General features: G+C 39.8%; 1 long non-coding RNA gene across 2 annotated transcripts in view; it reads left to right on the plus strand.

Moving 5' to 3' along the window:
• Positions 1-3,227: 3,227 nt before the first annotated feature.
• Positions 3,228-18,740, plus strand: part of LOC112549895 — a 128,705-nt gene continuing 113,192 nt past the window's right edge. For both annotated transcript variants that reach the window (XR_003093512.1, XR_003093511.1), the window contains exons 1-2: positions 3,228-3,589; positions 5,382-5,454. This is a non-coding gene — a long non-coding RNA (uncharacterized LOC112549895). The remainder of the gene's footprint in view (positions 3,590-5,381; positions 5,455-18,740) is intronic.

Consider the following 18,740-nt stretch of genomic DNA (forward strand, 5'->3'; position numbering starts at 1 on the left):
GGTTTGGGATTTTTTCAGCTGGCACTGGGGGAGGGGAGGGGCTGTCACTAGCCACACCCCTCCCTGAGGTAGGGGTCTCCAATCTACCCACACCACCCTCCAGTGCTGGCTGGGGAACCCCTAGAACAAGATCCCTTCCCTCCCTTTCCCCCCTCCCATTTTGAAAATAGCACTGGAGCTGGGAAGGACAAGGGACAAAGCTACGGTAATCTGGCTATACGCTTGCAGCCAGAAGCTGAATTCCCCAACCCATGGGACCTAACAGCAAACTTCTGCTGGGTCTGGGGGGATCATTGTAACTCATGGCGCTTCCTGTGACATGCAATGATTTATAATGGGGAGCTGCAGTTCTGTCTGCGCCTTTAATAAATTGCTTTATTTTCTCAGAGTTAGCCCTTCTAAAATCTAAGATTATTTTAAGAGATCTATTTTGCTTGTACATCCTGAAGTTTTAAATTAAATTCAATCAACTCATGATTATTTAGTTTATTTTTCAGAATCAGTTCTTGTATATGAGCCTAACTTGTACCAAACCTAAATATACGATAGCTGTACCTGTTGGTGATATAGGAATTTTTGATGGAGAAATCTATCAGCTGACATCCTAAAACATCTGTGGCCTGCCATTATTAGTAAGATTTGTATTTCGGTCTATATCAGAGAAACTGAGGGCTCTCATAATTATATAATTTCTGCTAAGATTATATTCTAAACCTGGAGGCCTAAAACAAATGCCAACACAATCTCTTAAATTTATTTTTTTTAATTATTATTATTCCTTCATAATGTGATTTTAACCTAAACATACTGTTGCATCTATGCCATCTTATTTTATGTCATTTCTGTCTACCCCTTCATTAATATACAGATGTACTTTTACTTTTTTTCTGTCTGTCTTGAACAGTGTGTACCCTTCAAACTCTGTACTCCTGACAGACATTTTTTGAATTGTGATATCCAACATAATAAACCTTCCATTATGATGAATTTTGAGTGCAATGAGTTGACATTTTCTGATAAAATAAAACAAAACTAAAAGGCTTTTGTTGGAAAATGCTCTACCTCCTGTAATCTGACATCCTGCTTGGCAGAGGTCAAAAGTTGGGCCAATTTAACTCTGGAATTCAAACAGCTGCAGAACAAAAGAGAGCAGAGGTGGGAAAAGTAGTTTTTCCTAAAACTGAAAGAATGCAATTAATTTTTTTTTGCATTTCTGAAATTTTGATCAGTTTAACTAAACTAGTTTGAGCTTACCTTTCATTTTTTTCCAAAGTTTTGCACTCACTTTGGAAGCCAAAAATAATGTTCACCCTGGACAAATTACAGAACATTCCAACTATGTAGAAAGAGAGCAGACCTCCTGTACTTGTAAACATATTGGGTGCAGTTTATGGTTACACTGTTACTAATGATCTATTAATGGCCAGAGGGAGACCAGCAGTTCAAGTGAGGGAGTGATAGGGGCTCCCTTTTAGAATGGGATTTCTGCTAGGTCTGCCAGAGTCCATCTTTATTAACTTATAAAGCACCCTTCAAAGCCCACTATTTTCCTCAAGCCTGGGTCTTTCCCCTCTTGTGCTTCACATTTTTTCACTTTATGAAGTGGATAGTGATACCAACTTCCTTTGTGTAGTGCTTTGAGATCTGCTGACAAAAATGCTATACATAAGAACTACATGTTCTTATAGAGCTTAAAACACAGGCACTTAATTCAAACCAGGAGTAGATTCAGGATTTTACAAATGGGGGTATAGGAGCAGAGACTAGCTCTGCAGGGGTGGCTGCATTGCCTATTCCTACCCTTCTTCCCTCTATCCCTTTCAAGGCAGGCAGACTGTACCATGGGAGCTGCAGTCAGGGACTTTTTAAAAACCTCAAAGAAACAAAGACCTCCCAAGGTGCTTCAGCTTAACTATACAGGAGGTGAGCATGCCATGAGACAGTGGCAGCAGGCAGGCAGCGCTCCCATCTCCATTTCTGCTCCACTGTGCCTCCTCTAGATCCACTGCTGATTAAAACTATTTTATGACTGTTTAAAAATAGTCCTCCCTAAAAAAGTTTAAATTCTCATTAAATGAAAAGGTGTATCATCTGCATAAAAAAGTATATTTCTGGTTTGATCAAGGCCTTCAAGTGTAATATACTATCATAGAACAAAAACTCTTTGGGGATAGTACTTTTCATATCTGCAAAGCATCTCATAATACTGGCTGGTATAATACTGAAAGTGACATAAAATTAATCATTTTGGCCATTTCCAATTAGGACTAAGACAAGTTGCCTTGCTTTGACTTGGACATAGGCAAGACAACATTCTTGCACTTATGCTTCTCATTTCTGAGCTTAATTGGCACTTCATGAGTTAATCTGGTCTGTTTATTTACATGTATTGATAAAGAGGAGGCCTCCTTTTTCAGTCTTGCTTCTAAATATCTTTGAGTTGCTGCTTGTGCCTTCTGAAATTGCTCATCCTTTAATTAGCTTTGGATTCAAATAATAGTATTTTTTTGCTCCTTCACCTAGAATAAAAAAAACGGAAAGCCAGTGGAAATGCTTATCCATCTACTTTGTATTACCACAATATCTCCTACTTGTAGGGACAGGGTAGGATCTTCAAAGGTTTTTTTTTTTTTTTTTTAACTTCACAGGTGTTTCAGAGAAGGCTGCTGCTGAAATCATACATATAAGAACAGCTACAGAGAAGTGAGCACATCCAGTGGGCACTTATGACTCTTACTCCTATTAACAGTAGCAATAAGGATGACTTTCAGGGGTTCCTGGAGGAAAAATAAAACAAAAATCAACAAAGCATACCTTCATGAATCAGCAAAATCACTGTGGATTTTACAAAATTGCTATTAAAAGCTAACTTTTAGTTTTATATTGCTACAAAATGTGCACAATTATAGTCAAAATTAGGAGTTTCTTACACCTGTGGGACCTAATAAGATGAGGTGATGGATGTAATGCCCATTTTAAATGCCTTCAGGAAGGGGTACTTTACAACACAAAGTGTGGGGGAGGGCTTGTCCTTGGGTGGCTAGCCCTTCAAGGGTGTTTTGCTGAGAGCCACTTGTTACTAATCAGCTGTCTTCTAATTGATGCTCTGAGGCCAAGGATGAAGAGACAGCCAGAACATCACCTGGTTCTTATAAGCTCACAAGGATCTCAGTTGTTAGTGAAAACTGGAGGTGAAGGCCTCTGTGTCAATAGGAAGAACTCAATTTATATCTGATTTTTGGAGAGGGAGCATAAGTAATCTAGCACTTTAGGGAGTTAACTAGAGAGAAAGTAGAAAAGAAGCTTTTCTCCTTTTCCAGGTAGATGGTTTAAGAGTACAATCATGGAGTGATTAAATAAACCCTGGGTCTGAAGAAAAGATATGGTTGATAGCCAAAAGAAATAAAACCGGCTCCTTGAAGAAAAGGAACTGGAAACCTGTGGTGGGAGAATGTTCTTTGATGCATGGATTAGCGAGTTAAACTTCATGGCTTCTGCTCATCTAGTAACTAGGTGATGTGTGTGGAATCTGGTGGATTCAACTCCCTGAGTCCTGCTATTTAATCTTGAGAATGACAAACCAGCAGCTGTGAGTTTGTATAACATATCTTAATAGTCTTTTTTTCAGAAGAATTGTTTTCATCTGCAAATGAAAAGAACAGACTTTGTTTTACCTTCCCTGGGGCCTTGTTACACATTAATTTTAGGTGACTCCTGGAGCTCTTAACCCCTGGATTATCCAGACATGAACCCCTGAAACTAGTTTTAAGCGCTCTTTAGGTAGCTTAATGTTTTGTCACTCCAGCCTAGGGTCATTTCTGACCCATGTTACCCAGCTTGTGGTACACTAATGTATAGCCAGTGTTACCCCACCCCCAACTTGTGACTGCCTGCATTGTCTGTCATGAGGGCAGAGGTAGGGAAGGGTTAACCTGCATGCCTAGCTGCTGCTTCAACTGCTCTCTGGGCTGGGCTCAGCCCGGAGAAGAGCAGCAACCTGTCTGCTACACTGCTACAGTGGTGGTGGTGGTGGTTGGACAGGCAGGTTAACATTTCCCTGCCTGTTGCCCTGGGACAGACAGGGCAGGAAACTACAAGTAAGTGGGAGGAAGCTTCTGGGGTGGGGGGAACCCTGAGGGGCAGGCAGGGAAGCCCCAGGGGGTGGGGATGGGGAAACAGGTGTGCCCTGGGAGAGAGGGGAAACCCCAGAATAGGAGAGGGGGATTCTCACCTTCAGACCCTGCTGGCCTGAGCATGTAACTGCTCCAAACCCAAGGTTAGCACTACCACCTGTGAACATTTGAGCAGCTCACAGTATATAATATGAAGAAGGCCTTTAGACTGTTGAACATAACTTGACTGATTCAAGTAACTTGGTGGGATCCTATGGAAATTCAATGTACTTGTTATGATATAATATTAAACATAAGGGCACTATATATCTCTATTCATTTAGAGAAGGCTGGAGAGGCGAGGGAAATAAGGCATGCATTCTTTTCCTAGCACAAGTAAATACAGATTAGGATACTTGAGTAACCCTGTGTTTGTTGTTCCTCATTTTTGCACGCAAAAGAAACATATCTCTTCTCATTCCTTTGTCTCTAAAATAAGATCTGATCCATAACCCACTGAAGTTGATGGAAAAATCTGGCCCGTACCTGTTCTAGCTCTCCCCCTTCCCCTGGAAATGTCCATGTTCTCCTCTTCAGTGTACACTGTATCTCTTTATATATTTTCTAGGTAAAGCAGTTTAGTGATTGCTGATATTATCTCTGTTAGTATCTGCAAATGTTTGAGTAGCTAATAATTATTTTTTAACACTTAAATCACAATATATCAACTTGTCAAAACTAAAAGTTTTAGGGAAATGAATAACACTTGATTAAATGTGTCGCACATCGAGGCTGGATAGTTTTTGTTGTCAAAATGGAAGATTCATCAGAGCCTTAAATAGCTGATTAGTGACTCAGAGATTCAGACCAGAGATTTGAATTTGGGTTTCCCATGTTCTCCGAGTTGGGCCCCAAATACAAAGAAGGTGCCCTAACTACCAGTCTACTACCTATTCTGGAGTGGGTCTCTCTTGAACTCTTCTGCTAGAGCTGTCCCATTTTGTATAAATAATTATGTGAAGGAAAGAAATTCTGAAACCCAGTGATTAGGGTACTTACCCTAGTTACTCGGGTACTAACCTGAGTACAGGTCCAGGCTCTAATAAATAATTAGGTAGGAAACCTGTTGTAGACTCGCATAACTTTAAAATTCCATATAAGTTTCACAAGTTCTCCTAGGTGTAAATTCTCCTAGAGTAATGCAAATTGTAATAGAAGGGATTACACAAAGCTAAGGCAAATAGGTATTGATATTTTATTTATTTTTAGAAAAAAAAATGATGGTCCAGCCACAAGACTGCTTTGGTCTTCTAAGGAGCATTTCTGGAAAGAAATTGTAAAGGTTAGTCACCTTTCATTTTATCCTTGGTACCATGAAATAACTAGGAAAAAAGAAACTGGGAATTTTATGAAGAGATAATTAAAGAAAAATGCATGACAAAATAAGTGAAGATGTGGTATGGAGGGCCTTGTGCATGATTTTGGTAGTTGGCAAATTGAACCCCCTAGGGTAATGTTATTTCCACATTCAAAGGTGCTATATAATTAAGAAGGTATTCTCTCACAAATGTATTGGTATATGTTTGGCTATGTAGTGATGAATCCTAAAACTAAAACACTGAGCTGATTTGGTGGTGGCAAAATTTATTCATAATAAACAGAATCAAATGATGCATTGCTAGAGTCAGACTATAGCTAGAGTAAGAAAGGTCAGATTTTTAGCTAAAAATGTAAGAGGTAATAACATAGAAATTTATTAAAAGATGCTTTCCAAATACACTAGCATGTTAAGAGCCAACAAAGATGTGTTCTCCTGACACCTTGTTAAACAGCTGTGAGACATTTGGAACTGTAATGAATGTATTGTATGTAACTTATTGATGATGACGTGTTGTGGGTCACTTTTTGAAAAGACTGTTCTCCTGTGTGGTATGCAATTTCAGTTCCTTGAAAAAGTTAAAAATATACATTTATATTATAAAATACACTTCAATAAATAAAGTGTATTCAAAGCATTATCAGAATAAGAAAATGCTCTAGTGGGCCTGCTTGAGTAATCAATGGTGGCTTCTTTCCAGCCTCATTGTTATGATCTGAAAGCCAAAATGTAAAGCTAGAGAGGGAGCAGGGATTTCAGTCGCACATCAACATCTTGCTTACTATGTCGCTGGAAATTAACATGTAAGTGGAACACTGGGATAGAAATGTAGCTGCTCCATTTATTTATTTATTTATTTATTTATTTTTAAGAAGAAAAAAAGAAAATTATTTTCTGGGTTTCTGCCTCCCTTTTTGCCAAACCTCACTTTCCAAAACAAGAATCCTTACCACAGCTTGCATAAACTTTATTTGCTACATAATGACAGATCTCCATGGATCGATATCACTTCTAAACCCATTGAAAAAGGAAGGCTTTATTTTTTATTTATAACCTTACCACTTCCCACTTTCTGGCAATATAAGGAAGCTTGAGTATGTGTAAATATAATCTATTTCTATGTTAAAGTCTCCTATTGGAGTGGAATGTGTGAGAATTAAGCCTTGGATTTTTACAAAATATTAAAATGAAAGGAACACCTATATTCATACAATATGGTATTACTGGTCTAGTGTTCACACTTCCCCACAGCTTGCTTTTGAAGGTTTGAATTTCAACTTTGAAATATTTTAGAGAGAGAATTTTACAGTTCCTTACATGGCACTGTTTCTGTTTCCAAAGGTGATAAAGTGATGTACCTAATAGAGATGCACATATATTATGCCTGAGTATCTTATTTTATTCACTTATACTTAGTGTTATTTGAACCCTTAAGATAATCTTAAAACTACTACTGGTGAATGAGAACACAATGATGGAGAGAGAAAAGGTATTTTAAAAAATACCTGCAAGGAGAAACAAAGGTATGAGCATTTGCTTTGAACCTTGGAGTCTCGCACACCAGACTGCCAGTCTATCACAGATGCACGACACATGGATATTGGGGAAAAATGTGATTATGAGGAGTGTGATGACAGTTCTGAGTCTGAAATGCATTCATCCCATGATGCGTTTGTGCATCTGTTACATATTTACAATATGCCTGGGATTTATTTTTAAGATCTTGCACCATGAAAGAATGGGAAAGAACCTAGTGGTAAGGGGAAATGGAGATAACAGTCTGAATAACCACATCCTTGGCCCTGTTAGTCATTCAGTACTATTGAAATGGTGCTAACCTTGAAAGCTACCTAGTGGGGTAGCTGAGGAGTTCTCTGACCTCTCTGCATGTATTTCATAGTGCAGAGGGCATTGTCTTCACCCTCAACTTCAGTGTAATTTTCAGCTATTGTGATAAGTTACTGGAGAGCACATTTAAGTATGTTTGGAGTAAGTACACTTATTGAAAACAGCTATTTGGAAAGCCCTGTAAATGTGCATTTTCGGATTCAGTATATCAGAAAGGTGAAAGAGCTTCCACTCTTGACATAAATTATCACTGGAGTTTGCCTGATAATGGTGGTGGGGGGAAGGATACTTTTGGAAAAGCACTTTATATTCCCCATGAAAAGTTTTGCCTTGGTAGAAATATTTTTAGCAGCTCCATCCATACAGTTGCCTGATGTGGTGCATAAACTGATTTTGGCAATGCCCATGACATGGTAGACACTATAGTAATCATGAAGCAGGCTCCGTTTCTGGTAATATATCTGTATAACAGTTCTAGTTACTGAGGCTGAGTTCTAAGACTTAGAGGCCTAAGACATCCTTTTGCATGAAGGCAACTGGCTCTCTTTTTATGATGTGCAGTGTAGGGCATTGTCACCTGGAATTTATATAAAAGTGTTTAGAGCACTAGGAATGTAATATTTCTGGAGGGCCAGAGGGAAAAAAACTAAATGGAGCAAAACTGTAGTCCAGTTTAGAAAGCAGTCCTTTCGGGGAGGGAGGGTGGTGCTAGGGGGGTGGTCCTAGGTTCTGCTTCCTGAACCTCAGGTCATTTATCCATTTTATTCAGTGATGTATCCTGTCCAGAGGGTAGCTGTTTACAACCATTCTCCAAGAGAATTTTATCAAATGACTGTTTAATATAGCAAACAGTTCTTGGAGCTGGGACTGAAACCCAGGACTCTCCCTTCCCAAGAGCATGCTCTAACCACCAGGCCACAGTGACATAGCTTCTCTTGGGTTTTCCTTAGTTTCATGAATCTTCAGTTGTTTTCTGCACAATGGCCCAGCTTCAACAGACAGTGAAGTGCTTCCACCATGGAATAAGCTGTGGCCTAGTTGTAAGAGCATTCTTTTGGCAGGTAAGGAGGTGGATTTGAAACCCTTCAGGCTGAGGAAGGTAGCATAGAAAAGACTGACACCACCATGGCCATGTTCTTAGAAGTAAGGGGTAGTGAACGCTGATCTCAGTGATGTCAATCAGTGTTAGGAGCGCTCAAGCCATGTCTGGTGGATTGAGAGCCTCACAAGACCTGAGTGCAGGAAAACCTATTTTGAGGATCTCTAGACATGCTCGGGAGTTGAACCTTGGGTGTATAAGTGTGTCTTTTTCTGACAAAAATGTAGGTACTTAAGGAATGCAGATGCCTAAGATGGTACATATTTTAGATGCTCATGTTTCTTCATGAATCTCCCTGTAAGTGCCTTACCTTCTGTGTGTGCGCACAGCATTATAGGTGGATGCTGAACTACAGAGGAAAAAGGAGGATGAGGGTACAAATGGAAAAAAAGTTGCTGTAAAGAAAGACCCATGTGTTTTAAACAGAATAATTCTTGGACCCAATTCATTGTTCATATGTGAACATCCAGACTTTTCAAATAGTCATTTCATTCAAAGTATCAATGGAGTAATAACCAACTAATGGAGCAAGTTAAAAAAATACAGGAAACTTTTTTTTCCCACCTGGGGTTTAATCAGATGGGATGGCTCCTTTCATTCAACGTGCTTTAGATCAAATTTTCAGTTGCCTGACAAGGCTGAGCCCTCTGATGCCTGACATCTTCGACAATGTTGGCCAAGTTCTATCCTGAGTTCTATGCAAAGGCAGCTTAAGAGAGTTGTTGCCACATACACTGGAACAGAGCTTAAACCATCTGTTTCTCAGATGCTTTATTTTTTTCCTTTTGTGCTACAAAATGTGAACTTCATCTGTTTTAATAAAACTTTGTTTTATTAAGTTCTAAAATTTTTGGATGACTTTTAGATGGTGTTGGTTTAATGAACAATTGTTGGTTTCCAGACTTAGCAGCTCATCTTCCATCCATGTGTATCCCTTATTGAAATAAAAGATTGTCTATTTAGGATTCTAACAAATAAATGTATGTATTGAATGAAAATAGGTATGTTGTATGATGTGGCTTATTTAGGGTATTATCCTCTTAAGCTTTTGGGAAGGAGTCCAGAAGATGGTGATATCTTTTCTACTCTCTCTCTCTCTCTATCTATTGCCCTAGTTCGATAGCTTGGGGTACAAAAAGTGTTACCACTGGCAAGTACCTTCCTCACATGCAGATTAGTAAAGAGTAACATGTCTTTCTGTTCTGTCAGATTTCAGGCAGAGTAGAAAAAGAAGTCTAGCCATCAAGGGCATTTACAGCTGGAGTTGATGATCTGAACTCTGGGAGAAAATACTTTTCCTGAGATAATTTTCATAAAAAATGCCTGAGCTGCTTCAGAGCTGGGACCAAACAAATTGTTCCCTGGACTTTTACTGTTTAAAATAAAAATTGGGGCACTTCTGTTTTGGGATCTCTTTTTATTTTTTTTCTTCCCTTCCTTTTTCAGCAACCCATTATTGTTCAAAGTCTATGCTCTCTCTTGCACTAATTTTTCCCCTATCATATGAAATCTTTAAACAGAGGGTTTTACTCAAGGAAGAGAGAGACAGAAAATAATTATAGAATTTTTCTTTCACAAAATATCCATCTCCCTCATTAGGGTGATTAAAATCATTTTAATGTACTGCCAACTGGAGGATCGTTGATTTTCCTCAAAGAACTATTATAAATGCTTAATGTCCTTTGTTTATATTATTCCCACTGTATAAGGCCTCACTTACAAGAGCTCTGCTTCTGGGCCTGTATTGTTATGCTCTAAACCTTTAGAGGGATATCAGGTCTTTCATCTTTTTCCAGTGTTTGTTCTAGAAAGGGCTTAGAAATGACTGAGTAGGGTAACACTCATTGCTAAAGTGACAAGGATATCAGAACCCAAGCCCCTCTCCACACCCTCGCATCTTTTGCCTTTTTAATTCAGGTTGCTGTTAAGTTTTCCTTCTGCCCTTCCCCCCCCCCGTAGTTTATCAGTGAAGGCGGGGGTGGGGGGGCGGTGTTAATCTTCTGAAATGATTTTTTTTTTTTTGCCTTCTGTCAACAACCAGCATTTATCAAACGAAATTACAGTTTACTTCAGTAACGTTCTTGTTAAGATTTCTTCTCTTCTTTATTTGCTAACCTCTGTCTTATGCAGTTGTGTTTCAGACATGACTTGTTTCACAAATAGAATGGTAAAACAAATATATATATATTTTTCTATATTTCTATATTTTTATGGGACATTTGCTTATCCGATCTAGTCTTTATCATCCCTAGCCTCTGGTAGTCCAGAAGAAAGCATACAGTTCCGAAACCTGCCATGAATGCCATCAACCATTTCCTTAAGTGACATCTGGCCATTTACTCACTGGCTACAGTTAAACTAAAATTCTAATATTGTATTAAAAATATAAATAATACTTATTAAGTATTGCTCTATATTTCCATAAATAGCTTGATATGAATTGCCCTCTTACCTGCCATGACACATTTTATTTATGTTATATTTTTAATATTTGACTATTTCTTTATTCCATTTAAAATGTTGGGCTCCTGTCCCATCATCAGATAGTTACATTACATATTTCTTATGTTTGCTTTCTACAGAAAATTGTATCATCTCAAGAGCAACAGAGTAGAAAATAGCTTTTGTGCAGCTAAGCCTGGGTTGAGAGTGTGTGTGGGAGGCAGGGAGCAGCAGTGGGATGTGACATGCTTCTGCAGAAATGGGGAGGGAAAACAGAGCCAGCACGACAAATTTACCCTGTCCTTCACCAAAGGCAGGGGAAGGGGAACAGAGCCAGCATGACAAATTCATCCTGTCTTTTACCAAAGGTATGAGTGACTTCATGCCAGCACAGTTGGTAAAATTAGCCAGAGCCAAAACCCAACTCTCTTCTGGTATGCTTTGATAAACCCACCTGCCTAAATATACACCACACCAGAATTCGAATCTGTTAATACATTCTCAGTATATATTCATTATTTCCTCACTCACTTTAAATATGCTGTTGATTTATTCAACAGCAAACAGCTTTTCTAAGCATTTAAAAAAAGCAATAGGATCCTACTGTGACACACTCTGATATAGATTGCAGGCTGCACATTTGAGGCATGCTACAGGGTGCTCTCACACCTTCAGGAGTTTCAATCCCAAATGCCTCTCTGCTGCTTGACTCCTGAGAACAGATTTAGGTGCACCAGCAGACTAACTTCTTAGCCCAGGGTGTCTCAGTTTTATTTGTGTCACCCAGGTCTTGCTAGCACATAGCAGAAGAGATTTTGTCAGTTTAAGAATAATATATTTTACCTGGTATGTGCTCAGAAATTACAGATCCCCCTCCTTTGGCCAGCTGACAAAAGGATATATTATAAAACAAGAGAAAATATAAGAATCAGTAACTGTACATTGCATATAGACAGAGATATAAGAATAAAACAGACTATATGATCTATGATTTATTCTTACCCCTGTATCTTAGCTCTAAGAATGCTTCTTCCACCTCTGATCTAGCCAAAGTCTTTGTTAGACTGTCAGTTGTATTGTCCAGGTAAGCCACTAGAGGACTAAAGTACCCAAATGCTCAGGAAACTATAGACAAAAGCCTACTGCCATAACCACTCTTAACCACTCATCCTTATCTAGTCATCTGCTTACTTCTGTTAAATGCTTGGGAAGCATATACTGTGCACATTACTTCTAGCCTCTGGTGGGCATGTGATTGACAGGCATGATTCCTGATCCAATTATAACTAGGAAATAGTAGTCCTAAAATTTACCAATCTAATACCCTAGAGAGAGAGCCTCTCATTTCTAATCAAATACTATTTGGACAGAAGACTGTTTCCCCTTGCCACCTCTTTGCTTTGAAATGCAAGTTAATAGTGGTATGGGCCAGGCTTCTGCCCATGTGCCTGGCCTCATGTTGGCACTCAGTGGGTACATCTACACGTGCAATTAAATCAACTGATACTCTGGCAGAGTTTGCACTGAAGTTAACGGCTCCTGGGCACAGCGTCTTCACGCGCACCTGGGACCACAGCAGTTTACACAGGGCCAGAGCAGCCCCTGGCTGGCAGCAGGCTCAGGGATCAGATCCGGGCTCCGGGTCATGGTGTAGGGTGATCGAGGGGCTGTCTGGGGCCGGAAAGTTCCCAAAGAGTGGAGTTGTATGGTTAAGTGGCAGGCAGGGGTCTGGACCCTGCTGCTTGGGCAGACCGGGCACAGTTTATATTCAGGTCAGCATTTACACGTGAGTTTAGGCACAGTTATTTTCACCCCTTTAAGATAGTACTGTCCCCAACAGTACTATCTTACTACAGCAAAAATTATTTTGCTGTGGTCTAATAGCATTGCACATGTAGACTGTGACACTTTTTAAACAACAGCTAATTAAGCTACTGTGCAGTTAAGTGCATGCATAGGCAACACATAGAAGAGCATTGGTGTCTCCCTTGACAGCGAGCGCTCTGGCTGGTAGAGGGGCATGGAGAACGCTAGTGCCCCCACTAAAATTAGTTCCACCAGCGGAATTTCTGCCACCACCATACCACTGGTGCTCTTGGTGACTGGCCGTTGGGGGACCACCCCCCCACAGTCACTGGCTGGGGGGGGGGGCACCCCCCCCCCCCGGGTGCCCCCCAAGACTCAGGAGGCACCTGTTGCCCATGAATGCATGTGTAGATGTACCCAATATATATAGAGTCATTCAAATGCAAAACTTCTGTAATTACTTCTCTTGGCTATGTAAGCTTTGATTCCTTGTAGCAAATACTGTAACTCATAGAAGACTACAAATGATAACAATAGGCATATCTTATCCTTCATTACAAATAGGTACCAAATGCTGCGCAGTGAATCTAAACACATCTTAACATTCACTATAAATGGAGATCATGCTTGTATCGGCAGGCCTAATTCATAAAGCCATGATATGCATGATATTCCACAAACCTCCAAAATATTGTGTTTTTGCAATCTACATCTTTCTGTCAAATTCTGCATTATGGATTATCAAGTGCCAATAATTTAATCAAACTGCCACAATCTATTTGGTTTTGAGATATTTAACATAATGGCTTTATGGCCCATGGAATCTGCTTTTTGGAATATGAATTAACTAAACCAGTAAAGTTTAAGATTCCTCATTAATGCCAGTTAAAATCGATTTTGGTTCTAGTTGTGAAAGGCAGACATAAAGCTAGGTGAGGTGGAATCTCTCTTTATTTTGAGGGAAATCCTCCAGTGGCATAGAGATGACATCTCTGCTGAAATACTACTACAGAGCTCAAGTTTTAATTTGTATTGATGCAGGATATCATCTACTGGTGTGTTGATTTATGAACTAAACATTATTTCGGAAACCCTTGTAGCCAAGTATAGTGATGGCACAATTAAGTAGAGGGACATTAAAAAAAATATAACTACAACCAAGCATTACATTGCAAAGGCTTTTGAAAACTACTTCCTGTTTGCTTCAATCCATATTTATAAATACATCTTTCTTATTAATCCATACATATACAACTAGTTAACTTACAAAATTTAAGACTTGCTTGAAGAGCTTCCTTTTTCAGCCAAATTTCAGAGATGACAAACAAAAATTGATTTTTGTTTGCTTGATACTTGGAGAAGCTGGCTCCTGGACTGACCTGTTGTTCTGTTTGATTCTGAAATTGCACTGCCAAGGGAAAAAAATCTGATGTGAATCCCTTTAAGACCCTTACTGTTTGCTTTGGCATTTCTTTTCCCATGTCTGTTTTGCGGGCCTTTATCCATGTGATGGCTTTGCTTTGTTTTTTCTAATTACTAACAGCTGAGAGAGACTTAGTCCAGGAGAAAAGTCTGCTTAAAGTCCTAACAGGTGTTCCAAGGCCAAAGCTCTTACATAGTCACATGCATAAGATGAAGTGTATCCTCTGTGCCTGACCTCTTGCTGGTTGTGTACAAAATAATACATACCAGATAATGAAACTGGCGAATATTTTAGGTGATTTTTTTTTTATACTTTCTATTAGTTATGCTATATGCTGAGACAGGCATATTGATAATATTTCTTTGTGGGTTTTTTTTTTTTTTCAGATATGTTTAATCTAAAGACTCTTTAATCTAATGAATAATCCATATCTGTCATAAGAAATGTCATTGCATTATGAGCAATTTATTTTCTGGAGTGTCTACTTTAACTGGCTCTTTGTACAGAGCTGAACTCGTGCAAATGGACAGGAGTTCTCTTGCATTCATGAGAACAGTAACATCTGTTTACATGAACATTTTATGAGGAAATATCTATGGGAATGTGTTATATTTCTACATTTGTCATAAACATAATTGAGCCTGCAGTTACACACAGACTTTAACATGAACTGTTACATACTCCAATGGGTCTCCTCACAGTTTCTGAAATTAAACATTTGTGATTTTTTAGTATTGGAGCCTTTGCTAATACTGGCATAATAAGTAAGGTGGGCACAAATCCACAATGATTTAGGCATAAATGTGGTTGGTAGGCATCTATTATTAAACAATCACATTCATCCCTATTAGTTTTCCATGTTTTTTTCATTATTAGATGAAACTCAATCTAGATAATGTCAAATTCCTAAGGTGCTGCTCTGTATTGTATCTAGCAGGTGTAGTGCATGAAATTTGGAGCCCACATAAAAAGACATTTATACCAGCCTTAACGAATTTATGGTCCTCAGGCCCTGGGTGCTCCCAAGTCTAAAGAGACTCCAAGTGTAGTGTGATGGGCATTGCCAAACTGCGGCTGCAAGTAATAAGTCTGCTGACAAAATGTGGCTGTTGTCGTCCAGGTGGTGGTTAGGGATGCTCTCATTTTACCCAGTGACACTCATATTCTGGATATAGAAGACTCACATTTTATTTCATCCTCTGGAAAAGAGAAAAAGACTAGGACATATGTAGGTGGCAGGGAGGAATGTGGGAAAGGCCCTAGAGAAGTGAACGTGTAAGAAGAACACAATGGGGGGAGTCTAGATTGTCAACTTTGGTTTTCTTATGATGGTTACTATTTAACTCTTACAATTGATTTCAGTAAGAAAAAAATAGGTCAAGTGTGGGACAGGTTCATTGAATTATTAGAGACCAAAGATGTCAAAGTGACCAATTTCATATTTTGCAACACAGACCGATAAACTTTAAGAATTAATTGGAGCTCTGCTAGAGTTTTATGCCACATCTGTGCCATTACAAGCTTTTGCAAAGACAGTCAGAGGTGCTCAGTTCTGTCTCTAGCCCAAATTCTAAGACCTCTTGAAGAAATGTAAGCCCCATGGGCTAGATGTGAATTGTAGTTGTTCAGTATTTGGCACTGTATATAAGTTTAATGGTTTTAAGTGTATTCTGATGCTTCTCATTGAAAGCTCTTTAGGTCATGGATCCTCTACTCTGCTATTTTTAAGGTGCACAGGTCAATGAGCTTCCATTCTTCATTGGATTTTAAGCACTGCCAAAATAAACCTGGTTAATAATAGTGATTTCATCTATAAGTAAATCACTTTCAATTTTCTTCCGTCAGAGAACAGTGGGCGTGGTTACACGTGTGGCCCACTGTGCAGTTGGTACTGCATAGTAATTTACTTCTTGCTTTAGCAAGTACTAAATGACTGTGCAGTACCCACCAGTACTGCCCAGTCCCAGTGGTGCACAGGTTGTTTCTGACTGTACTGCATAGTAGCTTTATAGCTACTGCACAGTACTGGTAGCATCATGGCTACTGCCGCTGATGCTACATCACTCTAGCGATACCTATATTACCATAGCTTGTTGCTGTGACAATGGCATCTCATGCAGATGTGCCCAGTGAGGAGAGTTTGGGTCATTACTCTGCCCTTGCCAGCAGCTTAAACCGGAGGCAGAGAGTGAGAGAGATCCAACATCTTTATCAGTCCTTCTCATAAGGACAGGATTCCATGTAGGGTTAGCCTTCACTGCAGGGTTAACTCAGATGATTAGCATGTGGGCTAGCTTACCCCAGTTGTGAAACGCCACAGAGAGAAGCTACTTGAGCTACTGTGATGTTCCTGAGTGCTACCATAGGATGCGTTCTTGTGTCATCTCGTTGGTCAGCCAGAACACGCTGACCTGAACCTAAATCTAGATCTAATGTCCTAAGACTGGTTGGTCTCTTTCCAGAAGTTCCTCTGGCCTGTGGCTCAGTTCCTTTTACACTACTTTCCTCAGTCTAGCTGATGTTGATATAACTTAACTTAAAGTTAAAGCAGCTAAAACAAATGGACATTAAATGCTGGAGGCTGCAAATGAGACAGGAAAAGCGGAGAAAAACCCTGGTCAGACTCAGTTCACTCTCCCTTTCAGTATCCACTCTCTGCCATGATGTGAGACAGGCTTATTTGTTGCTTAAGGAACTGTAGGCCAATGCCCAGTAAGAATGCTATAAGCTTCCCTCAGAAGGGAGGCCACTGGATAAGCAACAACTAATTCCTTGGGATAAATCAAAATATAAAAGGGACAGGAGTGAGGTTATACATTTAAAATGAGTGCATCGAGGGCATACACTGAGCAGAGCACACTGGACAGTGCCCACTGGTCCTTAAATGAGTCCAGGGAGCCAATAGACACTGCCCAGTGAAACTGTGCCCAGGGACAGGAAAGCGGCTTCACAGTCCCCAGGGGTCCTCCTGGCCAGAACCTCCTTCCTGGTGAGATAGATGGCTAACCTGATGAGGGCCAGGAAGAGGTTGACTAGGAGGTCCTGGGACTTGGTGGGGCATGGATGTGGTGTCCATATATAAATAGGTGAAGGGAATAGTGCAGGAAAAGGCAGTGAAGGGGCTGCAGCCTAGTGGACTCTAGGTAAGTGTCTGCCAGGGGTCTTCCTCTGATCACAAAAGGGATGGGTGTTGGGGGCATCCATGAAGCAATCCAGCAGCTACATGCCTGTGGCGATGACTCCATGGAGGAGCTCCTAGTTGAAGTCACCAGTGACTCTAGGTATCAAAGCAGAATACAGACTTGTCTTCCCATGATCTCTCCAGACCTGGAAACGTGGCAGTGAGGTTACTCTGGGAATATTCTTCAAAGTGCCAGACACAGAGCTCTGGGAAATGGCCAAGGGAGGTTAGGCCTAGAGTGTCTCACTGCTGGATTTCTCAGTTTGGAATATATGTTATGGGAATGCATCCCCAGAGCTTATTGTTCAGCAGTAGCTAGTGGAGTGGCACAATGTCAGTGCAGATGTAGCCTATTAGTGTTCTGAGGAGGCTGGATGTGATTCCCCACCTGGCAGACTCTGTCCCTTTGGGGCCAGAGTATATAGACAGGTATAGTAATTAAATTCTGTCAATTCACTCTCTTCTCAGCCTTGTAAGGTAAAGGGCAGGAGCTATTAATTCATGTTCACTTATTTAATGCATTTCTATACCAACTAGGTCTGGGTTTTGTTATTGTTTTGTTTGCTTGCTTTTAAAAAATAAAAACAAAACTATCAAAGCCCCCACAACATGTTTTGTTACATAAAGTGATTGCTGATGCTACCTGAAATATGTTGATACCTAAACAGAGAAAAGAGTAAAAAAACCCCTGAAATGAAAAAGAAACTAAGGACCAAATTCTGATTGACAAAAATCTAAACCAAATAAATATCAAGTCTTCTATCAAGCAAGCCCTGAAGGTTGCTATAGTCAGACTATGGAAGGCAACGAAGCAGAGCAGATTCCCAAGGTGGGGGCTTTCTAGCAAGAGAGTCCACTTTAGTATTCACTGAACAGTATCATACAAACATATGTGGATTCTCCACAACAAACACGTAGTTGCTTGCTCCTACTTGCTCCTGTCAGTGCTGAGAGAAACAGGAACAGATGCAAGACTGAAACTTCGGCATGTTACAACGTTACGTGTTTAACACAGAACAGGATTATAAGGTGAGAGGATCCAAAAATGAGGAGTCAGCAGTAAAAGAAGCACAAAGTTTCAGAGACAATGAGAGCCCTGAAAACAGCAGCCTAAAGTCCAACATAGGAGAGACCAATGGAAAAAAGAAAATGTTGGCTCATGAGTAGGGATTGCCCAAGACATTTGGCAAAGATGAGGAAAAAAATGACAGTAGTTCAGGGGAAGAAAAATAAATAGATTTGGAAGGAAAAGACAAAGACACACAATCAATACAAAATTAGGAAGCACTCATTGAAATTAGCAGGAAACAGGTTTAAAACTAACAATATAAAGTGCTTTTTTATACAGTGAATACTTAACTTGTGAAAATCATTACCATAGAGAAGTGGAGAGGCAGGTAGCATAACCAGGTTCAAATAGGGACTAGACAAATTCCTAGATGATAGATCTA

The sequence above is a fragment of the Alligator sinensis genome, unplaced genomic scaffold (assembly GCF_000455745.1).
Source record: "Alligator sinensis unplaced genomic scaffold, ASM45574v1 scaffold373_1, whole genome shotgun sequence".
NCBI classification, from domain to species: Eukaryota; Metazoa; Chordata; order Crocodylia; family Alligatoridae; genus Alligator; species Alligator sinensis.